Source organism: Aulonocara sp. 'chitande type north' Nkhata Bay, linkage group LG4, assembly GCF_057382095.1.
Source record: "Aulonocara sp. 'chitande type north' Nkhata Bay isolate Kocher_YH1m ecotype deep benthic linkage group LG4, A_spYH_male_GT1.1, whole genome shotgun sequence".
Classification (NCBI taxonomy): domain Eukaryota; kingdom Metazoa; phylum Chordata; class Actinopteri; order Cichliformes; family Cichlidae; genus Aulonocara; species Aulonocara sp. 'chitande type north' Nkhata Bay.
This window is the reverse complement of record NC_141347.1, coordinates 28,997,155-29,016,912: the sequence shown is the minus strand read 5'-3', so window position 1 is coordinate 29,016,912 and position 19,758 is coordinate 28,997,155. Positions and strand designations below refer to the sequence as shown.

Below are 19,758 nucleotides of genomic sequence, written 5' to 3'. Positions count from 1 at the left end.
CAAAAAAGTGCAATATAATACAAAAAAATTTAAAATCGTTTTTGTTTTTTTAACATATATTTCTAGTTAGAGAAATTTAAGAGGCTTATCCCTCAAAACTGTAAATACAAAAAAGTTGCACAAACTAGTTTCCCACCAAAGGAAATTTATTTTAAGTGTCTTCATAGTTTTATTTTTGAGATACACCAATTTTCATGTACTGCAGGAAAAATGAAAAAATATATTATAGTGCAAATTTGCAAAATAACAGCATATGCATCAAAATAAAATATTTCCAGCAGTGCAATATGAGTCCTCAGCATCCCAGAAACGACACAGAAAGTCATAAAGTCAAATAAACTTTTAAAAACACAAGTATAGGCTCATGAGGCCACGATGGTAAAAAACCACATTTCCGCAAAATGACGTCACTTCCGCTTTCGGGCAGGTCATGCCGGACATGCGATAGTTCACGCTGATGGACATAGGAAGTGTTACAAACAGCTGATCGGATCGGCAAAGCGGGTTTCTGTGGTTTTTATGCAGTTTTTGAAAAGCTATATGTGGAAGGAAACTGTGACCTAGGACAAGCTGATGGCATAAGATGTAAGTACAACTCCTCCGGTTTCATATGCAAAAAAAATTATTGTGCTAGCTTACGTGGTTGCAGTGCTACCAGGATTTAAAAATAGTTACGCAAAATGGAGCGTGTCCGCTCCGACCGGCTTTAAAGGGTTAACTGCATTGGCAGTGTTCTTGGGATCATTGTCATGCTGATGCAGATGGTATTTCATGGTGGGTCAAAATATGATGGTACTTCTCTGGTCATAATTCAGTGAATTTTGACAAGATCCCCAACAACACTGACTAAAATCCAGCACCAAACCCTGACAGAGCCTCTACCATGGTTTACAGACTTCCAGCTTTAATGGTGGGGAGTCCCAGATTTAAACCTAAATCTGGGACTCCCCACCATTTGACCTTAGAACTGAAGAAGCTTCTCGGATGAGAGGTGAAACGTCTTCAAGCAACTTAAAGAAGTCCAGACGCTTTTCTTTGCAAGCTCCTTTGACTACGATGACCTGGATGACTGAGAACCTTCACAGACATATAGATAGATAGATATACATATAGATATATAGATATAGCCAGAAAGGCAGAAAGAGCGAGAGTAATCAAGTATGGACATTTCGGGTCCATATTTTTGAAAAAAGATAATTAATTTAAAAAAATTGAGATGGTGAAATGGTAAAAGAGTTGTCCACTCTCAGAATGACATGTCCTCTGAGTAGTTTGTCTTTGTTACTGTACTGTTCTTGTCATGCATATTGACCGGTGGATTAGCGATGGATTGCCTGTTATCCTCTTAGGAGGTGATTGCTCATGCAGCACTCGAGTTGACTCAAGCTATGTGAGACTGTACCAAACACCTGCACTTACCACTGTAGTCTAGGTTGAAATCCTCAGCGAGGGAAAGCATCCCTGGTGTCCTCCAGCAATACAGATGTCTGCAGATGTCAACTGAGGAACAATAATTGAAAGAGAATCATGTAAATATTTCAATTTCAACAAAGAGGTTCATAAAATTGATTTTTTTATGTCAGTATGTCAACCATTTAACCTTAAGTCAACATCTTAATAGAATCCATGGATACCATTCTCAATGAATCATGAATAAAAAAACCCAAAACAAACAAACAACAATAACACCCCCCCTGCTTGTTCACCTTCATTTGGCTTATAGTCTCCAAAATGAATTCAGCTGCATGAATATATGTATTTTCTTTTCAAGAATTAGAACTACCTCATTAACCTTATCTAACAAGCACAAGCTAATGAAATCCTCTGTTTCAGTTTCCGGTCTTGCCAAACTTAGGCTCACTAATTAATCAAACATCACCCTCCACCCCATCCCCCATCGTCTTAATGACTGCCTATAAAGCAAAATAGAATATTCTACACACATTGCCCAGGGGAAAGCAACTTGTGCACAAATTCATGCATTTTTATTGGAAGTTAAAATAAAGAGAAGGAAAAGCTTTACACTCAAAAGAAAGCCACGCTTTGTATTCGCTGCAATAATCAAAACAGAAGGAAAACACAATTTCTTCATCCTTTGTCCATGCCTCATCCGTGCTGGTATATTTCTCTGTTCGCAATGCAAGGCTGCAATTTTCACACTTACATAAATATTAATATCTACATAAGCAAGCTCTAAATGACATTTACACTCAGTATTCATGTTACTCTTTTTACTCTAAGCAAACAATTCTTTGTTCTCATCTCTTGTGATTCAGAGTGTATAACATGTTGGGTCAAATGAAAAGCACTGGAAAAATCAAATCTCCAACAATCAGTTATGGAAAACGGCAAAATGGCTAGATTTTCAGTCTATGAGAGGACAATAGATAATGTGATCCAATTAGTGGTGGAGGCTGCTATTTGCATTCCAGTGAAAGGGGTGATAGTTAAAGTGGCCCAAGACAGCTGCCTTTCAGCAAAGACCCATGACAACACAAAAAGCAGCGGAACCAAGAGAAAAGGGGAATTTGGGAGTCTTTAGCCGTATTCTTTTAATTACTCATCATAATGACTCCATTTAGCTGTTCAATGACCCATTTTATGGCATTGAACAGGCATGGGAAGCTCTCCGTCCTTGGCAGGGTCAGTCCTGCAGCTGCCCCTGCTGCCATCTTTCAACCAATAGGGAACATTTTCCCTACACTGGGCTCTAACAGTCAGGTAGCTCAAGAATTCGCTCTCAAATACATTCACATACGCACACTGGCTTCATCACCACAAATTAGATATGCACCGAATGTCACTCCGCGAGGGAATTCAGTTCAAAGAGGTGCTCATTATATGGAAGACAATAATTATCAAATGCGCAAAACATTCATGAAGAATAAAGATAGTTTGTCGTGTTGCCACCTGCCATGAAGCTGGCAAGGAACAAGATATGCAAATAACTAGTTTTTGTTTTGTTTCTGCAGTGAATTGTTTAAAAAAGTTTTGCAACAAGACCACCTACAATTCTTTGTTAAAGACAAAGTCTTGTATTTAAAAAAAATGCAAAATAATTAAAAATCTAGATATTTTCATTTAAAGCTCCAACCTCCATTGTTATTCTTGTTAATATCAAAGATTGAACCATTGCACTAATAACAGGTTACTTAATAAAGTAAATTATGGCATAAATGTCAAGTTTTCATCATATATGTATTAATTTTAAATAATTTTCCCATCTAGACTTAAATGTTGGGATGCAAAGTAATATTCCTCCTTGTTGTTAACAGAAAGTCTTATTGTTTTACTTTTTTCTTGCTTTTTATGCAAGAAGATATATTTGAAGATTTGTCAGGTGGCAGCCCTGGAGGTAGGGATGAAGGAGGGGAGGTGCGGAGGTGGTGAAGAGAAGCAGACCCCATATGGTCGCGAGAAGCTGGATTTTCTGGCACATCTCCAGGATGCTGACCCAGAGCGTTGGAAGGTTGAGCATTGGCACCAATCTGACTGATTTTTCTCAGCTGCTGACGTGCAGAGGAGCACACATGGATATGAGTACAAAAATAGCTTGTATCGACCACAGCGTGACGCAACTGTTCAGAATTTAAATCATTGCCATTTGTTTCTGTTCCATGTAAACTTTTTCCGAGATGACTCATACAGTTTCAATGAAAATAAAATCATGAAATGATTTATGCTTTTAAGACAAAGAAAGACTTGTCACAATAAAAGAGTGCTGTATGATATTGTGTATAAATGATGTTTCATGTAATTTCATTTTATTTGTACTATTACTCTCTTAAGTGAAAGCTGTAAAATAAAAATACTTTTTAATGCTTGGAGAGATTCTCCTACTGTTTGCAGTCTGACATATAAAGAAAAAATGACAAGTCAAGTTCCAACTGCTTCCCTCTTCTTCTTTTGTAAAAATACAAATAATCTTGTTGTTTCTGTGCAGTAGCAGCAAAATGAATGCCTTAAGTGGTTTGCAGAGAAAGGTCTCCACATTAGCACTAAAAAAGAGACAGTAGAGAGATAATAAATAATATTCTGATTTTGTAATACATAAAAGAACAAGGAATGACCCAGAAAACGGTTATAGATTCTCCAACTGGGTGATGTCTCTATTCTCCTTGAACATCAAGAACTCAGTTCTATGATTTATATATTAATTCACAATGGCAACATCAGACATAATGTATCATGGCCCTTAATGTCAGCAACAGTAAGCCCTGTTATTGTAATCCACCATCAGCACCACCTCAGCTCATCTCACTGTTAAATCATAGGAGGCCACAATGGCTGGAAGCTGCTAGGCATTCTTTAACATTTAGTTTTACAGTCTGATTACAAAGTGTACAAACGCTTCCTGATGAGCAGCTCCATGTTTGTCAGTGACCTCAGTGACAAAGACCTTGGTGGGAGAATAAATTCACACAAAAGGAAATCCTCCAGGTTCTTTTGTCTGGAAACGCTCGGTTGGTTTAGGTTAGGGGTTTGCTTTGTATAGGAGAAGTGGTAGGGTGTTTGATGTCTGATTCAGCTCAGTCACAGAAGCCTAAAGAGCAGATCGTGACTCCCTGATAACCCACTGGCAACCTCTGGTCACTGGGGGAAAATGTGTTGTATTGGAAAGATGGTACCTCTTTGTGATTTGGTCAGTAGCAGATTGCCATGGTTGCCCATATTTGGCATGGAAGACAGCAACTTGTCTGCAAACACCCGCTTCCTGCCAGTGGTAAGACTTGAAAAAGTGGCAGAAAAGGAGTCCATTGACCTTCAAAGTAAAAAAGTTGCTCCTCTCTGCTTCAGCCGACATCTCAAAAGGCTCACCAGTTTCACCTTAACCCATTTTTCACCCGTGACCCAATTGCCAGATGTTCGCTGACCAGTCACTAGCCCAGTGTGGCATGGGGCTAATTTTAACATTTATATTCTCATACACATTTTCACAATTCTAATAGAAAGACTGCATTAAAAAGTTATAAATGTTACTTTAACTTTTGAGTCCACCTTCAGTGGAGCAACTCTGAAAATTAAACTGGTTCGAATTAACTGCATGTAGCTGTTACTCTGGCCAGTCCAGAGTGTTTCCATAAAGACATGATTTCAGCTCTTGCTCTGCCTCAAGAGAGTCGTCTCAAATGTTCCATTCCTGGATGAACCCTGTGGGCATCAGGTGGCAGCTACAACCATCTGCAATTTAGAGAACATGTCCTTAGAAAAGTATTGACCTTAGTACCTTAAGCTGTAGACAGCTATGTATGGCATGCAACTTGAAAATACATTAAAACGAATGAAAATGAAATAGTTTTGTGAAGTTCAACTTAAAAATATGGACCATGTTATAAAAAATTCAAGTTCTTAATTGTTCATGATTATAAAGTCAAGCTGCATAGACTGACAGTTCTGATAAGGTTATTTTGTCTTGTAATATAACACATTTACTACTACTGGCTAAAGGCCAGATCTCACTCTGAGCTTGTGAGAGGTGTTAAGATGTTACAGGAGTCTTGCTTTTCAAAAACTGTACACAGGAATTACTATGAGTCACATTTCCTTTTATTACATCAAGACATTTTTTTATTTTGATAAGATGACAAGGTTATGCTGGTAAATACATTTTTCTGTTATGTACTTCCAGAGCTGTCATTCAGCAAGCACTGAGATAATTTAGTTGCTCTTAAAATCATCCGAAGTAGGGTGGAGGAGGCACAACCCATCTTTGTAGCCCAACGCAGTCACAAGCAACAGCCCTGCAGTGAGAAGCAGACTAGCTAAAAGTATCGCTGCTCTTTAAAACTTCCACTCTGATGTAGAAAGAGACTGTGTGATAAGAGGTGTTTCATGAACACTGCACTGTGAGTCCATTTAGTTAAGCTTCCTGACTGCGTTGGTGTTGGGCAAGTGGGAACTAAAAAAAATGAGTGCAGGAAACCATCACCTGAGGCTGTGTGCAAATCTAAATTCAGGTGATTACACTATAGCCAAGCTTTCCAACCTACCATGAAATAACTGAACTAGAGGGTGAAGTCATTAAATTTACATATTGTCTGGTAATACTTGGGAGGTGATTTCTAGATTTTATATCTCAGTTACTAAGTCCCATTTAAGCCTAAAGGTAAGGAAGTGGAAAGTTTCACAGCTCGTTTCCTCTACAGAGGAAAGTATTTGCTACCTGTTAAAACTACAAACAAGCCCTAAGCAAAGCAAAAACACACACACACGTAAAGCACGCACACACACACACACACATGGAAATTCATCCTTTCATTTAAAAACTGGCCCATGTGCATGTGTATGAAGACAGAAAACTTTGAAATTGCATTTCTAAAAATAGACAGGCATACTTACTGTGCCCTCAACCCCTATCTACAGTAAAAAACACATTTGGAGACAGAATGGGTTTCCTGATAGCTTCATGAAAGCAAGATGTTGGTGTGCTGTTCCCTCACTCATTCAATATTAAAGTAGCATGGCATGCTGTCTAGAGCCACTATAATGATGTTGTAATGGGTTTACAGAAAATGGAACATGGCTTTGCTGCTTACAGTTTTTCTTAAATGCTTTGGTGCATTTCTCGCAATATTTTTGAAGTTGTCAGCTCCGAAGATGCATTTCCCTTCAAATCCTAAAACTTTTAATTAATCTGTCTGTTTTTGTGTCAGTGAATACATTATTGCGACAAAAATCAAAAGGTCCTTTGGCAATATGTAAACCAGGGTGGGTTTATGCATATTTAATATTTGAAATATTTACATTTTCTTTGTCCAATGATCGAGTCTAGAAGGCATTTCTCATTTTTAATTGAAAAATTATTGTCCCACATGTTTTTGCTAATATTGGACAGTGCACTTGACAATAACTTTTCTAGGGAGAATTGTCCTCTTTTATGTGTCAAAAGTAACATTATTCAAATGCTGATTTCCAGTGTTGGGTTGGCTGAGCTCAGGCGGTAGAGCCGTTCATCTGCGAATTAGTACATGGTGGTTTGATCCCTGGCTGCTCCAGTCTGCATGCCACCTATCCTTGTGCAAGATGCATACATCGGCGTGTGAATGTGTTTGAATGTTAGAAAGAAAGCACTTAGCTATGAATGAGTGCTCAAGTAGAGTAGAAAAGCGCTATATAAGTACCAGTCAAAAGGCTTAAGGCATTATTAGTTTGTAAAGACAAAGAGCATGTACATTTGCATGTATGGAGAGAGAACAAAAATAATCCAGCCAGCCTTTAAATAATACAGTACACAGACTAAAGTAACAACAAAAAGAAAAATAATGCAGCACTTCACAGAACTAAACAAGAGGAATTAAACATAAGCCTACAAAGTGGAATTGTATATTGAAGGCAGTTGTTCTGTTTCTCGTATTCCTTTAGCCACAGATGTCACCGCCGTCACGTCTAACGCTGCTCCTTGCAATGCAACAGGGAAAGAACCAGCATTTAGACCACATCTGTCCTCTTTTGCAACTTTTCCAGGCAGCTGAAGGCTTAAATATTAATCTGAGCAGGCCGCCCCTTTTAGAATAATCATACACAATTAAAATCTTCTGGTGTATAATGGATAGTGAAACTGTGCAGCTAAAAGAAACATGACCCGATTTGCTCACAAAGCCATATACAGTAAACTAATATTTGTTCAAACTGTAGACAGCTGTCTAAAAATTCTAAAAAGTTTTCAAGAGCAAACAAAAAATTGACTTTCTTTTTATTTTGGAAACTGTGTAACTGTGATTTAAAAATAGTCAATTGGACAACTGAGAAAATCTGTAAAGTACAACATGAATGCTTGACACTAAATTTTGGTTATAGAATTTTACAGTTCAAACACATTTATTTATAGTTTATTGTTTTTAGGTTTTTACGTGAATTTGTATGTTTTAAAATTACAACAGATGAAACCTAAACTTTCTGTCAGGTTGTAGTTGTTTGCTAAACTATTACAGCTTTCTAATAGTGTGGTATTAGTGAGGTAACCAGGAGGCAATAAGAAGATAATAATATGGAAGAAGGAAATGATTACCACTTAATCACCAAAGTAATGGCCAAATAAGATTCTAATGTTATCGTGTAACAACAATGGTTATAGCTGAGTAATAAGACCTTTAATTAAATTTAATGACGGTAAATTTATGTATTGTAATAACTGGCTAGAAACTGGGGGTGATAATTTGGAAACAAATGTATGCCTGTGAAACAAAACCATTTAGTATTATCAGTATGATCACTGACTCTAGAGAAAAAGTGTTCCTGGACGGGTCACTGACTGCAAGGTGTCCAGGCCTGTGGCTTGTGGGTTCTTTGGATGCAACTTTGGAAAACTAAGCTGTGCTGCCATCTTCTCTTTAGAAAGAAGAGGCTTTCAAGAGGCAAACCTCTTCATTTTTTTAAAAAAATTCTTCTGTCATGGATACTCTTTCTCACCTTATTGTTTGGAAATAGCCTTATAACCCTTCCCAGAATAATGGACAGCAACAGTTGCTTCTCTAACATCATTGATGATGAGGAATGATCTTATAATAGTTGTGCCTGGCTGCTGCTTACTTACACAGAGGCAGAAAGGGTATAGAAACACTGCTATTTGAAATCCTCATACATAAAACCTTAGATTTAATTGAGGAATATTTCTTAGACAGGCAAATTAGACTAAATACATTGTTTTATCTTGGTAATAACTTTGCAATTTGTGTTTATTTATTAAGTTTAGGCATATTCTTTATAAAAGAGGAGGTGGTAACATTTTGCCGAGTAAAACATCCCTGGATATTCTCCTCTCAGAACGTTACAATGCCCTCTCTTTATTTTGCTTCACTAGTTCACCTAATAATTTTGTCCCTGATTAGCTCTTTGTAAATTCTAATATCAGTTTAGTATTTAGTATTTATTCAACCATACATTAACTAATATCAGTTAAATCAGTTAGCCCCAGCCTTTCAGAGTGTCAAAAGTTAGAAATAAGCAAGAGTGGGCAGGCAGAGACCCTAAACTTTCCTCTCTATATTTAGAGAGGAAGTATAAATTTCCAATCCTCCATCCTAGCTTGCTTGCATGTAGTTTAGACATCTCAGTCAAGACAACTTTCAGTAGAGTAGGCCTAATAGCAAAATGCTTAGTGGAATTTAAGATTTTAAATAGTTTAACCTCACTTTCAGTATTTTATAACAGAGTACCTCTTGTCTGTATTACTGTATATTGTATAAAACTGTTTTAAAATATGTGCACTACCTCCTGTGTTGCTTTAACCTAAACAAGCTGTGCACTTAACCTTTGCCATATTTAAAGACACCCTACTGTTGACACTTGGTTTCAGAGGTACATTCATAATCTTTTGTTAAAGCCATCTCTGTGCTCTGTGCGTAGACTGGACCCTAGGGTACAAAAGCAGAAAAGCTATTAAGTGGCACAAACTCTGGGGCTGTTTTGTTTTTCTGGAGAAGTCATTCATTTAATGTCTGATCTTTGTCTCGTAGTTTCTTCGTCCATGCTTCCAGGGCAACCCTGCGTAGTGATGAATGAATAACAGAGTGGCAGAGTGGTGTGATGAAGAGTGGCCTTTACACATGCATGTGATGAAGACATTAATGTACTCCCATGTCTGTTTTTGCTCTCGAGGATTGTTCATCAAGGACATCTTGTGAAGCACCATAATGACTTTTATTCTTGGCAAAAGCAGGATTTCTTGAGTGGCATGGCGAATAATTTGTTATTATCTGGAATAAGTGGGGTAGAATGATAAGGATGACAAGTATAGCAGGGGCTCTATGTGGTCTTACACTGTTGCTTTTATTGCTTTTAGCAGATTTTCTTCAGGGCAGGACCAGCTAAAGAGGGCATTTGGTATTCTTAGATTGTTTGAGAAGAACAGTTAGAGAGATGTGCACGCTGAGAACGGACTAATGCACAGAAGCTCTTTTAAGGAAAAGAAAAGAGTCATCCTGCATTGTTCAGTTGGAGTCACGTAAAACATATACTGTATGGTGTTCCTGTTCAGCAGTATTAAAAGTAAATATTTCTAAAAGACAACAGTAAAAGAAAAATACCAACAAGAGAATCTTTGCATCCTTTCATAACCACAGAACTGGCCATCCGTGACAAAGACAGCAGAAAAGTTTTTTCATGTGAATCCTCTCTAAAATGCCCATGAGTAAACACCGAGGACATCGGGAAAGATATGATGCAATGGAGCATTGATGTTGCAGTGACACATTGTCCTTCACTTCTACTAGGCAAAGCTGAAGGACATCTCCTGAACTACAGCAAGAATTCAGTCAAGTTCAACACCAGAACAAATGGGCAGCTTAAGCATTAATTTGAGTCCTGTTATCAGGGCCATCATTAAACCTGATTTTAAACTGAGATTTACTGGTTTACAAAGGATGTCCGTGAAGCTTCCCACAATTTTCTCTAAGCGTTAATCAGTGTAATTGATATCATCAGTGGAAAATTAACACATAGGTCTGATTTAAAAAGATGTTTGCGTAGTTTGGCCACAACCTCCCACGATTATAGATGAGTCACTTTTTAAAAAACAAGGGTTTTTACAATGTAAATGCATACCAAGGCTTTTCTGATCTATAATGCAGCCACTTTTGCAATTTCCTTGCTTAAGGACTCTGTTTGTCCACATAAAATAGATTTTTTTGCTGTGTTTGGGAGACTCGAACTAGTATGTGAATCTAACAAAATTTATTCTCTTCATTCTTCCCAATTCATGTAGAGAACCGGTTCGAAGTATTTCAACTTCTTGGAATCATTAGTCTGCTTGCCTATCGATACCACTTATCAGTTCTTGCACTCGCACTAAAGTCAGTTGATTTTAGTTCCCGTGCCAGAGGCGGAAAACAGTGGTGCAGTCTACAGGGTGGATTCAGAAATTAATAATATTTTTATAGCACAAAAGGACAAAAGCTTGATGGTAAAATAAAAACTGCATCCAGGACAGAAACAGCTGCATTATGCTAGCAAAACAACTTCAGCTCTTTGTAAGCACCTGCACATACTAAATGCTAACGCTAAGCTAGCAAAGAGCCGAGAGTGAAGTAAGCTGAGTGAATACAAACCCCAGTCCAGCAGCCAGACAGTGGCAGTGGCTAACAAAGACAGTGATGAGCAGTCAGGCTGCAGCCTCCATTTCTATCTGCACATGTTTCTAAAGTAAAACCATTGTGCCAGTTTCTTTTGTGCTGGTTTTCATCTTTGCTTTGTGCTTTCAGCTTTATGTTCATACCTAAAGATTTAGAGAAAGATCATATGTGTTTCCTCACTGGGATAGGGATTTGTGTTGGTGCGTGGAACTGTAGCCTGAGGTTTATTTTGTTAAATGGCAATTATAAGACGATGCATTTCAGGTCATTTTATAGAGATTCAAAAAAGTAATGTTATGCAATGCATTGCTTCAAAAAGTGTTCTGTGTAATCTGTATAATACATTGCAGGTTTCTGACTAACGACCATGACACTGATCACAACAAAGAAGGGACATACCCCTCACATGCACAAACATTTGAACACGCAGCATGCAATTTCCACCAATCTAATCTCTTCGGTATACTGGTGGCAATGGTGGTGACTCTCAAAGGAGAGCAAATAAGATCCCAATGAGAATCGAATCAATAAGTGATAATGATAATGGAATTATGGAATTGGATTTGTTATCAATCCCCATCCTTATTAGTTACATCAGAAAATGAGATGAGATGTGAGTGTGAGTTGGTTTAGGATTTGTAGGGTGGGGATGACCACATAGAGACTTTCCTTGAGTTGATGGTGAAATTCTTTTTACTGACTAGAAGGGTTTTCCAGGAAGATCAAGTCAGGAGCGTTGCCACTCACTTACTAGTACCTGACAAGGTAAGTTAAGGCACAACCCAACCTTCTTTTTTTTTTTTTTTAATTTAATTGTATTACATTTTGGATAGTATGGTGAGCATGGCGGCCTGTCTAAGACTGATCTTTGGACTGAGGCATTTACATCAAATTAATATTAATAATATTAATACTATTAATAGATATATTTCCTATGTATGTCCTGGCAATGTTGTTGTTTGATACACAGTAAAGGACGCACATATCTTGACTTTATGATGTAGACATGCTTAACATTGTGCTAAAATGAAAAATTCTGCTTAATCTAGTTAGTTTAATCCCAGCATTTAAATTGTATTTGACTTTTAATCCTAATGAAACTGATGTATTGCTAATATTCTTTGATAGTAACTGTACATTACATTCAATATAATAAAATTTACACTCATGTCAATTTACTGTGAACGACTCAGTCAAGTTATGTGGAGGCTCTGTGCAACCTTGTCTGTGCAAAGGACGAAAGCCATAAGCCCTCTATAAAGAGAGGCCTGCAGTTTAATTGATGGGATCAGAGGAGACTTAGAGGACTGAAGATGTAAAAGCCAGAAAAAAAGGCCCTCAAGTTGTTTGTAGAAGTTGTCAAGATGACCAACTGCCATAAAATCCTTTTACTCATGTTTATTTTTATGCTATAACCTACTCATATTGAAGGTTTCACTATATGGGAGTGATAAAATATGTTAAATCTGGGACATGAACTTCTAAAACTCAACATGCACAGAAAGTGTTGGATTCATGGACTGCACTGTACATATGTTAACACAGAAACTTACAATAGCACAAATCTGTAAACCCAAGAAGAAGAGTATGTTCAAGCAGTTTACAGGGTCAAATCCCAGGCACTCATCTGAACATGCAGGAGAAAGATGCAAACATTCCCTCTCTGTTCATTATTTAGTGCAAATAGTCAGCGCTTTAGCCTCCTGCACACTTGTTTTTGTCCATTCATATATTCAACACTGATAAATGTTGAGAATTAATTTACTGCCGCAGACACGATTCCTGCAACTGTTCATTAATCCACTCATGAATATGGAATCATTCAGACCTTGGTGGCTCTTTTTACAGTAATGTGAGCAGTGAAGCCTCTGGAAAAAAAAAAAAATCTCTCTGACCAAAGTGAGCCTCACTTTTCAGGTGAGAGCACTTTATTCTCCCTCCACTTCCCTCTGCAGTGGGGCCACTCAATAAATCACAGTGCAAAGCGCTACCTTTACTCTGTAGCCGCTAAGACACTAATGTCAGTGGCTGTGAGGATGAATTGTCATGACTCAGCGGACTTGCCTGAAAAGGTTTGCTTTCTATTTCAAAAATCCCAACAAAAATATCTAAAAAAAAAAATGTAGAAAAATTAATTTGGATTATGAAAATTACATCAAACTGACGTTTTGGCCACTTCACTTTTACTGCAACATGAGAGATGAGTTGCTGTAATTTGCACCTGTAAATGATCTGAATAATTAAAAAGGGATAACGAAGGAACATCATCTATAATACAATGAGTAGAAAGTAACTTGAGAAACATGCATGTACAGGTATTGTTGTCTTTAAAAGCCTTGCGCAGAAACTGGTGTTACATTTCATGGTTCAATTTACAGGGTACCGCAAAGGAGCAAAACTATTTTATTTAAGATTTTAACCATCACTGCTACAACCTCATATATGACGAGACATTAATGTAAAAGTTATCTTTATGGGAAATTTATCAACTTAATGATATTACTGCATTTTAGGTTGGCAGCACAAATGAGAACAGTGCCTCCAAATTCCTGTTTCCTTAATCAACACTTGTAGAAGGACTGTGGGCCATTCCATCCCATTAAAATGTTATGACAGGAAATTTTAATATTTATAATAATTCCAGTGAAAATCTTAGCATCATATATTTTACTTTTCAATGTATATATATATATATATATATATATATATATATTTGAAAATAGTCTGTCTACCCACTGTCAAACCATTTTTTCAAAGTCTGTGGCAAAAAGAAAAAATAAATAAATTCACTTCTCTTTCTTACCATCAAAATGAATCCAGATCTGCAACAGATACATCAGATGCATTAAAAAATGTCTGATGATGAGCTTACTAAATAAAAGAAAAAAGTCTAACATCTATGCAAAGTCGCATATTTGAGCGCAGAGTAAAAAAATCTTTTAAATTGCACTGAAGATTTCTGAATGATATGTTATTGAATTACACAACTCAAGGAGTGTGGAAGTTTTCATATTTTATCAAAGGAATACTCAGCAAAATTCAGATAATCTTTTATGTATCTTTAATAGTTTTTGACATACTCATGTTAAAAATTGCCTCAGATTTCAGTGTGTGACAAAAAAGCCTAAAGTGGATCAATGAACTGATTTTCAAAAACATATATAAGATATGATAAAACATATTATTTATGAAGCTAAAATTTCGCAGCAATCATTTTTCATTTTTATGCAACTCGTGTGGTCGATGTTGTTCAGGTCAATGCATGTTTTAAAATAATTATAGTGCAGGGTGGGCCATTTATATGGATACACCGTAATAACATGGGAATGGTTGGTGATATTAAAGTCCTGTTTGTGGCACATTAGTATACGTGAGGGGGCAAACTCTTCAAGATGGGTGGTGACCATGGTGGTCATTTAGAAGTCGGCCATCTTGGATACAACTTTTGTTTTTTCAATAGTAAAAGGGCCATGTGACACACCAAACTTATTGGTAATGTCACAAGAAAAACAATGGTGTGCTTGGTTTCAACGTAATTGATTATGAACAATCATGATATGGGATGAATTTGACCAGTTTTCTGCATTGCATCGGAGAATGTGAATTTTAAAAAATCATTGATTTATGCTTTTGATAGAGCATTACCTCATATCTTAATGGAAATTGCTTTAAAATCAACAGTGTCTCATATAGATACTCTCTCATCTCTTCTTGATCTCGTTTCCCTTTCAAAAAAGTTTACGATCTAACATAAAGATAGCATACAGCACATTACTGAACAAACCAGCCAATATTTTGTCTCCTTTTTTCTCCATAAATTCGTCATTAGGTTTGTCATTGCTTGTCCTTCATTTAGCTGAAATTCTTTTTAAATGTAGCTTGGTTAGCGTGTGCTAAGAAGAATACTAAATGGCGGCTTACCGGGGCTTTTACTGTGCATAACTTTAAGATCAAATCAAATCAAAATTTATTTATATACCACACATTAAAAAGAACAAAGTTGACCGTAGTGCTTCACAGTCAGTAAAAGCACAGTCAGTAAGATATTACTGCATACACTATATTAGCAAAAACCACTGGGTCAGCTAAAATTTGCACAGAGAAACTGTTCAGCCATGCAAACCCACGCCATAAAGCTCCTGGCACACAGTTTATGTGCTGATGTTAATGTCAGAAGAAGTTCGGAACTCTCCAGTTACTGAGTCAGCAGTGCATTGGTGACTTTTACACATGTGCCTTAGTACTTGGCAACCCTGCCCCTTACTTAGTCTGCCACTGAATGCTTCTATTTTGTAATAATACTACATTACAACTGACTGTAAAATATATAGGACAGGAGAAATTTCATAACCTGACTTGTTCAAATACCATCATGGGGAGTTTACGTCAGGCGAGCTGATGTTCGCGTCAGTTTTGTTTTAAATATTTAAATATTGATGACAGTACCACACTGGATTTTAGTGACCTCTTTAGAGTGAGCCAAATGTTTGCAGTGGCAGACTCCATGATTAGGTGCTTGATTTTGTATGACCTGCAGTTCATTGTATTCATAAAATTACACAGAAGATTTATGGATTTGGTGCTGGTCATGTAGAAACATTACATCCTTTTTCTTTGAATATTATAATTTTGGCATTAAACATTTATATTTCCCCAGGATGCCTCCTGGGCGCTTCCTGGGTGAGGTGTTCCGGGCATATCCCACCGGGAGGAGGCGCCAGGGCAGACCCAGGACACGCTGGAGAGATTATATCTCTCGGCTGGCCTGGGAACGCCTTGGTGTTCCCCCGGATAAGCTAGAGGAGGTGGCTGGGGAGAGGGAGGTCTGGGCTTCTCTGCTTAGGCTGCTGACCCCGCGACCCGGCTCCAGATAAGCGGAAGAAGATGGATGGATGGATGGATGGACATTTATATTTCCATATTTATCTCATATTTATTTTTGGTACCACTTTACAATAAGGCTCCCCTTATAGATGCTAATAAATAGTTTATAGCTATATTATTAATTAATTTGTAAATGCTTTATAAACCATTATTAATGGTTTATTATGCATTAGTTAAGGGTGAGAAAGAGGAAAAAAACTGACCGGTTTCTTGCCAAATAGTGAGCCAAATGTGTTCACCTATATATTTCATCTAGAGTTGCTATATTAAACATTTCAGACTAAGTTACTATCCTGTAAGCACAATCAGCATTTGTAAACATATTTTTTATCATATAAAATTGTACTTCAGAAATGCATTATAAATATCCACAACTATCAATCGGAGCTTTGTTGTAAAGTGTAAAGCATAAAACCATTTATTAATGAATAATAAATATTTATAAATGCCAAATGGGAGCCTTATTGTAAAGTGTAAAGCATAACACCATTTATTAATGACTACTAAACATAAATGACAAAAGAGAGTTTTGTTGTAAAGTTTAAAACATGTCAACATTTATTAAGGACTAATAAACATTTATAAATGCCAAATGGGAGCCTTATTGTAAAGTGTAAAGCATAACACCATTTATTAATCACTAATAAACATTTATAAATGACAAAAGATAGCTTTGTCGTAAAGTTTAAAACATGTCAACATTTATTAATCACTAATAAACATTTATAATTGCCAAAAGTGAGTCTTAAATGTATAATGTCACCATTTATAACACTTAGACCTAAATTACAATCAGTGCTTGAAATAACATTTAACTACTGTCAAAAATGGCAATGTATTGTAAGAGTAACACATGTAAAATTAAATGTGTTTTTTAAAACACCAAACAGTCACCCACTCCAAAAAAAGTTCATGCCAGACTGGTTCAAACTGGAAATATTTTTTGTATGTCCTTAAATAAGCGTCCCAGTGGTCCATCAGGGTGTCGCGCTCCAGTTCCTCCTTAAGAAAAGTCAGTTTCTCTCGCTCCTTGTTAAGAAGGGCAGTTGCACTAGGGGCAGGATTAGAAGAAGAATCTAAAGAACAAACAATTATTAAATTACAATACTAAAATTATTTATAATCTAAACTTGGGAAACTCAAATAAAATATTGATTAAAAACGGTTACAACTTGAATTTATAAAAAGCCACTTTGTAAAAATTATGTTATATACACATGTGGTGGTTCAGACATTTCTAAAACAAGGCAAATAATTCTTATGTGTACTGCCTTACCAGGGTGTTTAATATAAATTTAATGATGCACATAAACAAAACTAAAAATATACAACTAAGTGATATCAATCGTTTGGAATAACCAATAGTAATAGAGCTATTCACATGTTATGTGATGTTAGTTAGCCACTGTAGCTAGCAGCCAAATGGCTCGGTAGCTAGCTAGCTAGCATTATACTCACCTTCATGTCTAACTGCTGACGTCGTTGGCTTAGTGCAATCTAGATCATCCAGTCTCTGCTTTTTGTATCTCTTCGAACGTGTGCTAACTGTGTAAGTCGCAGACGCACACAAATTTTTATCTTCTGCTCCATCCATGGCGCAGCAACTTGAACGAGCGCCTTCAGTGTGTCTGTTCGTGCCCCTTTGGCTTGACCTTCCAGAGCGCTCCACTGCCTGTCGCGCTCTGAGAGGAGGGGCTTTCCTTAATAAAGTTAACTGTGATTGGATGGTTGTATAAGCTCCTCTGCGTTTAAATTAAATTTGTTTTCCCTCCCTTTGGCAGCAGAACATATTTTTTTAGCATGAATCCAGCGGGTTAGATCTACATAACAAAGTCGGAGATACATTATAACAGGTGAGACAATCCTCTTTTTTGCGTGGGACTATTTTTGATTATAGGGCTTGTTTTTTATATAGCATGTGAAGTTCTTTAACTCTGAACCGATTTGCACTAGACTCCCATAGAGTATTTTACGGTGTTTCGAGGTGATAATAAAATAAATTACTCATTTTTTTTCCACCACAATGTCTTTGGGAATGAGATTGCGCGCCAGAATAGAAGGAAAACAAACTAAATATAAGGCACTAAGGCTCATTAAATGGCTGCAGAAGAAACACCTGCTAAAAAAGAAGCTTAGATGTCCTGTTTGTCACCATAAGATGAAAATGATTTCCGTGGTGAAGAAAGACCAATATATGTGGTATGTATAATGCATGATAATGTAGTGCATGTAGTAAATATAACAAAATATTTCGGTTATCAATGCAAGAGGGAGCATTAACCTCTTTTCATTATTATTTTCTTCATACTTAATTTTGTGATTATCTTTTCAATTAATGCTCTTGTTTAAGGGTCCATTTCTTTACTTAACTCATTGATATGTTCTCAGGTGCTGCAAAAGAGCAAGTCATAGGAAGGTTTCCAGAACAATTAGAACTAGCTCCCTCTTTGAGAAATCAAAAACATCTCTTTTCAGTTGGATGAAGTTCATTTACAGGTATATGTAGATGTAGACATTAATAGCAATGCACCTTTCATAATTGAACACCAATACGAGACTTGTGAAATAAAATTAGGGCCTCAGTAAGTAATAATTGCCTCAATTTCTATCACAGATTTTCACAAGGGCTCAGGCTCAGACAAGTAGATATGATCGATGATGAAGTGGCTGGCAGCTCCAGAACACTAAGTAGCATGGCAAGACACATTCGACATGTTTGTATACGTGCAATTAAAAGACACAGAATAAACAATGGACACCGTCTTGGTGGTGACAGAGAATTTGTGGTTATAGATGAAAGCTTACTCCGTCATCAGCGAAAGGTTGGTAAACTCTCAGACAGGTTTGTTAGAATCAATGCAGATCTGACTGTGTCCTCTAAACATGGAAACCTTTACCATAAGTAAAAAAAATTAGTAGAAGCAACCATCTTTTTGAATGTTTCTTTGTAGATATTTAATTTTATTCTTTTTCATTTTAATTCTGTTTAATTTTATTCTTTTTGTTTTCAGTATGCACGTGGACGCTTTGGAAATGCATGGAAAAGGAAGAAATGGGTATTTGGAATGATGGGAATTAAAGACAAAAGGCGAAGGCTCGTGTTAAAACTTGTTGAAAAACGATCAAGGCGCCACCTTGTTCCTCTGATCAGACAGCATGTTAAGTTGGGTAGTGCCATTATCAGTGATGAGTGGAGAGCCTACAAGAATGTTTTGACAAACATAAGGTACAGACATTACACTGTAAATCACAGCAGGTGGTTTGTAGATCCTCAATCTGGCAGTCATACACAGCATATCGAAAGGGCTTGGATGACCATCAAAGGACATGTCCGTAGACTAAGAGGAAATCGCACTGAGAAGTTGCTGGAGGAACACCTGATGGTTCTTGAGTGGTCATCTTGGCTTGGTTCGCGACACCCTGATGGACCACTGGGACGCTTATTTAAGGACATACAAAAAATATTTCCAGTTTGAACCAGTCTGGCATGAACTTTTTTTGGAGTGGGTGACTGTTTGGTGTTTTAAAAAACACATTTAATTTTACATGTGTTACTCTTACAATACATTGCCATTTTTGACAGTAGTTAAATGTTATTTCAAGCACTGATTGTAATTTAGGTCTAAGTGTTATAAATGGTGACATTATACATTTAAGACTCACTTTTGTCATTTATAAATGTTTACTAGTGATTAATAAATGGTGTTATGCTTTACACTTTACAATAAGGCTCCCATTTGGCATTTATAAATGTTTATTAGTCCTTAATAAATGTTGACATGTTTTAAACTTTACAACAAAACTC

General features: G+C 36.8%; 1 protein-coding gene across 1 annotated transcript in view; it reads right to left on the bottom strand.

The window, feature by feature from the left end:
• The window catches only part of elfn1a (extracellular leucine-rich repeat and fibronectin type III domain containing 1a), an 80,723-nt gene that overhangs the window by 24,983 nt on the left and 35,982 nt on the right, over positions 1-19,758 (bottom strand). The window contains exon 2 of the mRNA XM_086289700.1: positions 1,420-1,500. The gene's annotated coding sequence lies outside the window, so the exon portion shown is untranslated. The remainder of the gene's footprint in view (positions 1-1,419; positions 1,501-19,758) is intronic.